This window comes from Neolamprologus multifasciatus, chromosome 23 (genome assembly GCF_963576455.1).
Source record: "Neolamprologus multifasciatus chromosome 23, fNeoMul1.2, whole genome shotgun sequence".
Classification (NCBI taxonomy): domain Eukaryota; kingdom Metazoa; phylum Chordata; class Actinopteri; order Cichliformes; family Cichlidae; genus Neolamprologus; species Neolamprologus multifasciatus.
The window spans coordinates 20930484-20939584 of NC_140460.1; the positions used below are offsets into that span (position 1 = coordinate 20930484).

General features: G+C 38.0%; 1 protein-coding gene across 1 annotated transcript in view; it reads right to left on the bottom strand.

Annotated features, from left to right (window-relative positions):
* LOC146491485 (prolactin receptor-like) overlaps window positions 1–7349 on the bottom strand; it is a 60848-nt gene extending 53499 nt beyond the window's left edge. The window contains exon 1 of the mRNA XM_085152471.1: window positions 7003–7349. The gene's annotated coding sequence lies outside the window, so the exon portion shown is untranslated. The remainder of the gene's footprint in view (window positions 1–7002) is intronic.
* Between the last annotated feature and the right edge of the window lie 1752 nt (window positions 7350–9101).

The window sequence follows — 9101 nt, forward strand, 5'->3', positions numbered from 1 at the left end:
TATACTTTCAGGTTCTTTAGATGCTCAAAATTAAATCTTTCTCCCTTCTTCTTGAGGCTGGTTGGGATCTATTGTGGAAAAGAGTTTGGTTTTTTTCAATATTTCATTTTCAAACTGCAAATAACACATAGCTACTTCAGTAGGGTCCATCAATAATATATTTAGAGGTGGAAAGGAACAGAATAGGTGCCCTTTGTCAGGCTATGGTTGCCAGTTGGGAGAATAACCTTGCAGTTCAGGTAAGTCTGTGGTTCAGCTTTATATGTCCATCTTAATGTATGGATGATTAAACAGTGTAAAAGGTGATTAGAGCAACGATCAAAGAAAAAAGCTAACTGGTGGAGTCATTGTTAGGACAGATCAAGGCTCTTAAACTCTTAAAATCCACATTGCCTTTTAGCCACTTGCTAAAAAAATTATTTTAAATAAAATGCATCAATTTACTTTCTAAAAAATATACCCTTTGTGCTGTGAGAAAAATCGACAGTGCGCCTTATAATCCTGAGCGCCGTATGTATGAATTCTGGTTGTGCTTACTGACCTCTAACCGATTTTATGTGGTACACAGCGCTCAAAAATCTGTCAAAAAATGTTTTTTGACAGATTTTGCAAGAAGATTTTGGTACAACTTTGGTAAGTTACACCGCTTGATGGATTGTCGGAGCATTATGGCTACCGTAGTAAGGAGCCTCGCGGACTCGGAGTAACCTGGGTCCAAAACTCCGTCCCTTCAGGTCCCAAAGTCAAACGAACTCACTGAGAGTTAAAAACTGTCTAAATTTTTTCATCTTTAATAAAATGATAAGTGTTGCTGCTTTACCAGGTGTAACAATGAAGTTTAATATTCAAGCATCCATGAAAACATAACCAACTTAGAAGTTAGCAGGAAGTTAGCTCGCTAGTTTCCACCTAAACATGATATATCATGTTCTGACTGAGAGATTTCTGAAAAAAAAAACAACTTACAGCTCTGCTATCACTTCCAGCATAAATGAAGACAACCAAAACCAAACAGCAGTGAATTTTGTAGGGTTACTGAAGTTGGGCTAGCTGGTATATAATGATGTGCTATGTGATCGCTAGCGACACAGCTATGTTAGCATAACATAAACACAGTGAAGCTGGAGGATGAACGTTAACCTTTTTCCACTTGATAAAAATTAACATGAGGGTTCCTGATGGTTAGAGACAAATGCAATCACATGGCAGGATACTGTAAATGGACCAAACTTCAGTCAGGAGAACAACTAAGATAATCCATCCACAATACGAGGTTAGTCATTAATATACTACAACAACATGAGAATAGAGCAACTGCAAGAGAATTCAACATTAATGAATCAATGGTACGGAAGTGGAGGAAGAAAGAAGAATAAGCTGACTAAAGCTTGACGTATCTGACTGTTTTGTTTCACTTAATGCACCTTATAATCCAGTGCGCCTTATGGTCCGAAAAATATGGTAATATACCACACAGTATCATAAGCCTGGTAATCATTACAATTAGGGCTTTGCCAAATAATACCATCCTCTTATATACCAGTATAAATTCTTACATGGTACAAACGTGTCACATTTTAAGATCAGTAATATGGCAACACCAAGTCTGTAGCTTCCCTAGCATACATAACAACAAGCTCAGTCATGGATAAGAGTGAGAGCCACGTGTGAGCCACCATTGACGGTTCAGTAGGAAAAAAAGGGAACTATTAAAACAATCTCGAATAAAACTCAATACTTGAGCAGAAAACTGCTCCCACTAAAGGTGGAAACAACAAACCTGTTTCACCACTTCACAAGCAAATAGCCATCAACGAGCAGAACCAGGCCACAAAAAACGAGACGCTAGCAGCTGGTGATCTGCTACCCAAATGTAAACGAATTACTAAGGAGAGTTGCGCCAGAGCACTCGCTAGCTGTACTCTATATGACCATGAGAGTAAATACTGGATGGAAATTACTGACATGGTCACATGGTGGAAAAGCAGAGCTTTAATTAGTGCTTGCATGCAAGGTAACACGGTTAAGTTACTTTATTTTGGAAAATAAAAAGCCCCTCATTTTGTTTCCGCTAATTAATGCTGGTATCGTTTTTCACTACCATCAGAAGTATCACTATTGCAAACTTCCTCGTAATATTGTGACATCATTTTGAAGCTACATTACCCAGCACATTTGTCATCATTATATGTGATTATTAACATTGTTTACTTACACCACACACTTTATTTCAAGTAGACCTGGTTTTGGAACAGCTCATAATATCTTCTGAAACTTTCTTTCGCTAGTTTTATTTTGTCATTTTTTTCTTTTACATTCAATTTATTTTCAGATAAACGGAAACTCTATTTTTATAAACAGAAACATTACCACCATCCAGCACCCCAATTCAGTGTCCTTGCAATTCTAGACTATCATTTCCTTATGGTGTAGTAAAGTGCATTTTATTATATGTAGCTGTTTTGATGTCAGTAACAACAATTATAGTGACTACAGTGGTATTTATGAATTTCAGTCAAAGCTTGTGTGGTGGCAGGTCTCATGAATAGTCATTAATAGGCATGGGTCACTTGCTGTGCCTGACCTCCTAACATTTTCCTGCACAAAACTAAAATGCCTTCATGATTATAATTTAAACAAATTAATATTAAGGTAGGTGGATGCCATTCTTGTATCCTAAGTGAATTTTAGCCGATTTGCCAAATAGTTTAAGGTGCTAACTCTAACTCTGCCCCTAACAGGTTTCAGGTCACCTAGTGCATAAAAACCAGAGGAAGTGGAAAGAAATGGATGGATGGATAAAATATCAGCAGCACGGCCCAAAGTCCAGTTAGTGGATCATGTATTTTCACCTATCACAGCAGAGGAAAGTCATTGAGTTTGATTATGCAGATAGCAGCCTAGCAAATCATTCCACCTGGGATCAACAAGATAACTTGGTCAGACACTATGGGATGTTTCCGTTATTTTGTCAGAGTTCAGCTCTGCTTAAATCGATACTGATTTTTATCTGGTGTCCATTTTAATACATTCATGTATTGGTGTCGCCGTGACCTTTTCATTCTCTTGAAAGCATTCAAGCATGGAAATCAAATGGAGGATTTCACTGTGGAGAAAAGCAATTTCTGAATAAAAACAGGTACAGGACAACACTGACCCAAATGTAGATGGCGCAAAAACTACGGGAAAAAAGCTGCACACTTGATTAGATCTCCCAAAACTTTGAAAACCTGAAAATCTATTCCATCATTGCCTTTGCTGTCCGCAGCAGATTGGGATTCAGCAACAACTTGGAGTCACTTCTGACCAAGACGTGTCTTTAACTCACAAATTAACCAAATCTGTAGACCTTGCTCTTTCCATTAGTGCAGTATTGTTAAACATCCTGTCTCAGAGTGATGTTGAAAAACTAGTTAATCTATTTTGCTTCTTTGAGACCAAGTGGTCTATTATCCCAACAGAGCACTTGGCTCTCAGACTTCAAGTTTGGATTTGGGAGAGTGACACTATTTCTGCATTGAAGATTAGACTTACAACTTTCCTTCTTGATAAAGATTACAGTTAGGGCTGGATCAGGTGACCGTGAGACATCCTTTAGTTAAACTGCTATAGGCTCAAGCTGCTGGGGGACTTCCAAAACACAGTCCTGCTCAAATGTGATGATCTGATTGTTATGGTTCTCTCTCCAGCATTGTAGCATCTTATCTTACTGTGTCAGACTGAGACAACTGCTGTTGTGACTAAAAATACAGTAAATGAAAGAAAATGAAAAGAAAAGCATCTACAGTCTTCAATTTACAGTTAGGTCTGCAGCAATGTCAACCTCAAATGCAACATGAAATGCTCAACTTGTGTTTTTTTTATTAGTGGTTTTATATGCTCAGTGTTTCTGAAGTGATGAGCAAACGGAAGATAGAGAAACAGAGGAAATAATCATTAAATAGGGTTAATGATTGTCACCCTCTCTCTGACTTCAGCTGGGCTCACAGAAAATAACTTGGATGCTCTGGTCTGAATCATATTAATCTAACAGATTCCAAACTGTTCTTATAAAGTCTTCCTCAATATTAGCTATGGAGCTCCACAGTTTTTTGTAGTAGCTTCGATATCTTTCATGTTATGTTTCTTGTTCACAATATCATTAGAAAGCATTTCCAGGTATGTGCAGATGGTACCCAGTGACTACAAATCAGTTAGTTAGAGTGCAGACACGTCTGAAAGGCAACAATGTAAGGATTAAACAAAAATAGAAATGCTCAATCTGTGTGTTTTACTGACTTTATAAATGCTGTAAATGCCCTCTGTTCCCATACTTGAGCTGCATTTAGAAGTTTCAGTTAGAGAAGATGACAAGATCTACTTTCTCCTGACTTTAAAAGCCCAGTTCATGCAGACAAAAGTTTTCAGAGAAGAAGAAGGTGGCAATGTGATTAAACATTTGCAACGACGACAAAGAAGAAAAGAACAGAAGTGTTCACAAAACTGCACCCAGAATTTCGTCCTTGCAAATCCCTGTGCACAGTCGTCTCTTAATGTAAGGAACTGAACTGATCTTGAACAAGCCTCAGAAAACATCTTGTTTATGGCTCATTGTTGCGGAAGTGGCTGAATGTATGCTTGCTGCCATTCTTATCTGTTATAACACATGGGGTCATGAGGGCGGAGGGGTTTACTGGGCAGAGATGAGCTCACACAGAGCTGGGTGTCTGCAGAAAAATCTTAAAAAGCATCGATTTCACGTTCTGAAATGTCACTCTTGTTTTCTATCCTGCTCCAGGATCTGACTTTAACTTTTACATCTTTCCAAGGTCCAAGTCACAGTTAATGGTTATCTAAGAATTAATACAGCATTAATACACTAAGAAAGCCAAATGTTCAGTTCATTAGACTAAAACAAACAAACAAACAAACAGTAAAGCAACAAAGTGCCACATTTTAAAATCTGGAATGATGATCAGATGATTTTAGGTTACATTAATCGACTCTTTCAGCTAAAATTCAGGGATTTTCCTGAGCCCTGAATAGCTGCTTGTTGGTGACACCAGCCAGCCCGTTCTCACTCCCGAGGCGTAACATGCCGACGTTTTGTCACGTCCCGCGGCGTTCCTGAGGAACGCGAAAGGAGGCCTTCGGCGTTCTTATGGTACGCGGCGGGTTATGGCTGAAATCCAGTGCAATGACGCTCCCGCGGTAATAGACGTTCCAGCCCTGTATTCCAGCCCTAAACCGAACCTTATCCCTAGCCCTAACCATAACCTTTTTCCTGACCTTAACCAAGACTTTAATGATGTTAAATAGCGTGTTTCTAAGCGATTTGAAGAAAAAGAGCGAACATGTGTAGATTGAGTCCATACGGTTCTCATATTTCCTCATTTTTCCGAGGTCGTCATTCAGGAACGTGGTGGGTAGCCCAAAACGTAATATGTTGACGATTTGTCACCTAACGTAAAATGTTACGCTTTGGGAGTGAGAACGTGTTGCACCAGCACAGCTGACCGGCATCTACTGAAGGCAATGAGTTTGTCTTATTTTATTTAACAGAAATATTTGGGGGTTTTCCTATTATTCCTGAAGTATTTGTGTACAAAATGTCTATAAATCTTGAGTAAATGAACCCCAACTTGAATTAAATGCTTACAGATTTAATTTTATTACAGCGCTGCTTATTTTCCTTTACCTCTGCCTGAAACCTTACTCTTCAATAGCACATAAACATGGGCACTTCCTAGGTCACATAGGGCCCAATTTGATCACAAGAAGGTTAGATTTCTCATTAAATTATTCATAAAACGGTGGAACATCCTGACATCTTTAAAAAAAATAAGTGCGTTTTTCAATGATGTGTCAACGTCTTTCCACATTCAGTGACACAGCTGTCATTACATGCACCACACGATTACAGATCAAAGAGGAAAGATACACAGCCATTGCTTTGTTGAAACTAAACAGAAGTATTTCACATCTTTTATTTGAAGCAACTTACATCATCCTAGAAATAATTTTAACTTTCCAGATGTTTTCACTGTGATGAAGCACCGCTGCATCACCACAGCAGGTGTTGTGTCGTATCGATAATGTCTGTAATTAATGACTCCACTGCAATTTTCACACTTTGTGAGGTTACCCAGTGACCCAGATTGGACACAGGTTTGACACTCCTGCTGTACATTGACAATGGTTTTCATTGATATCTCTCATATTTTTGGATGGTTTTTTGATCAAGAAGCAGACATGATATTTGAACTGTGTGGTATCACAAAAGGTCAAACTTCAAACCATACTGAGAGATATTTAAAATGGGCAGAAAACAACAATTTTAAGTCAGAGCACTTAATTAAAGTAACCTGTATTAAAAGTGAATTACAATAATAACTAAAGTAAACTGAATGCCATCCTCAATATCCTGAACTCGATAAGTGCTTAAGAAACTTCACGAATCTTTTTCTTTTCTTTTCTTGTCCTACATCTGCTTCTGCATCGATTATTTTTTGGGGAAAAACTTAAATTTGACCATTTGTCTTCTCAAAAAGGGACTTACAAAACACACAGGAGCAGGTGTACAGACATACTGAAAGGTGTACATGTGCTCCTCAGGCAGCAGTTTCACTGTCAGGTGTAAAGAAATTTTAAAAAGAAACATATTTATATCAAATGTCAGTAGATAAACATGTTCACTCCAACACACAGAATAGCATCAGTTTTAAAGGTAATTTACAATAGTTACTATATTTTCGATGGATTCAAGGTGTGTGTGTGTGTGTTTGTGTGTGTGTGTGTGTGTGGGGGGGGGGGGGGGGGGGTCAGTAAGCAAACTATGGTAAAAGCTCTCCTATTGGGGTTTTGCATAAAATAAATAAGCAGTAATAAACAGTTGTGTGATTCTTCAGACAGTTCACGCATTTTCTTTCCGCTTTACATGAAGTTTGTAAACTGGGATCTTCTTGTTAACCTTAGAAACTGGCGCACTTAACCTGCAGATTAAAAAGCAGGAATCCGTCTTACCTGGAGTAAGCCTCTTTAACGCCTCCTGTGGCGCGATTCCTCAAACACAAACCCACGCGGGGAGCAGGAACCGGCCGGTGGCCCGTCGATTGAGCAGATAGTGGGGATGAAGTCCGTACGAAGAGTCGGGAGCTGTCCTAACAGCTGCTGCTGCTGTTGCTCGGTGCTGATGCGCTGTCCGCGGAGCGAATGCGCCTTTCACCACTCTGTCACAATATTTCTGTCCCCCTCCCCTCTATAAGGAGCTTTTCCTCCACCTGATCCCGCGTCATTAGCCAAACACCAGCTGGAGCTCTGGACTCCCCCACCCATCTTTACTGAACCACCTCCTCGTCTCCATTGCGCTCTGCTCCGAGGAGCAATGTGTGGAAGACAGTTAGTGCCAAAATAGAAATACAACGTGTGCGCTAAATGAAGCAATTTAAACAGAAACAAAAAAAGGTAACATTCTTAAATAAATTCTAAATTAGAGCCAGTTTGTTCATATGAAGAAGTCCCAGTTTTAAGAGAAAGGAAATTTATAAATGACTAAATAGTGTTGGGGGTTTTTGTTTTGTTTTTTGCACTAACTCCACTTTGCAGTTATTTATTTGTAAAAAATGTTTGGAATCATGTATGACTTTCATTCCACCTCTCATGTGTACACCACTTTGTATTGTATTGTATTGTATGGTCTCTCATTCATTTCATGTGAAATTCCAATAAAATTGATTCATGCCACTGTGTATATATATATATATATATATATATATATATATATATATATATATATATATATGTATATATATATATAGTCACCACCGCTCTAATGTATTTACTACCAGCTCAGTCAGCTCCATTCTTCAATTTCACTGGCAGTCACTTCAGTGGCTCTCCTGGAAGCAGGGACACGTTTCTCTTGGTTCCCACCCACTTCCCATTGCTGGTGCTTATTTCGCAGTACTTTCAGAATGTCTTTCACTTTCTATGGTCTCTCTTTGGACTTTTGGATCTCCCTATTAATCAGTATATTCTGGTTATACCTCATATTACTGTCTATGTTACCACAATGTGTACATATCTTTCTGGGAAGCTGCATGTCAGGCTACCTCATAGGTTTAACAAAGTACTCAAATGTAACATCCTGTTTGGAAATGGGCACCAATAAGTGAGGATGTCCTGTCGTAAATTCTTATATGGTAAACCTGGATTAATTAGCAGGAGAAAATGAACGAAAAACTGAAGGATGTAAACTATGTTAAATTTTTGATACTGTATTGATAAAAAAGCAAAACAAAATGTGTTGGTTTTTTTTTGTTTATTTGTGTTATTTTATCAGCATTTATGAACATAATGTTCACGGGACAAGCAGATTGTTGTGATTTAAGTGATTATGGTCAGAAACAACTGAGTTGTGAAACTGAAGAAAAAGGTAAAGGTCTTCCCACTACTTGGTTCCAGATGACTTCTGGTGCATTAAAAAGAAATCCATGAATTACAATGAAACAAATAAATGAAAATAAATAAAATCTCTATTATTAATAATTAATAAAAAGTCAAATGACATTACAAATTTAATTCAATTCTAGTTTATTTGTATAACACCAAATCCCAGCTACACGCTGTAGAATTAAGGAGAAGACACCTAAAATCAGACAGCCCCTCTGTGAGCAAGCATTAGGTGACAGTGGGAAGGAAGAACTCCCTTTTAACAGGAAGAAACTTCCAGCAGAACCAGGCTCATCTGACACAACCAAAGCAATGATGTCTTGGGATGTTTGTTACAAGCCTCGCCCAAATGATGAAAGAATAAAAATACTAATCCCACAACATTACAAAATAAAAGGAAATACCATCAAAATAAAAGTCACTATTTCATTTATTTCAGATTTCCAGACTTTAGTGGGGCCACATTATACATCTGAGCGATATATATATATATATATATATATGTTCACAAATATGTGAATTTTATAGACTTTTCTTCATCTTGATTTTAAAAAAGAGGTTTAGATAAAGCTACCTACAAAGGTTAAGGAATGAGTCTACAAACCAAATGGTTGGAAACCACTTGTTTAATCATACTAGTGCACAATTTCTAAAGACGTCATCTGTTTTTT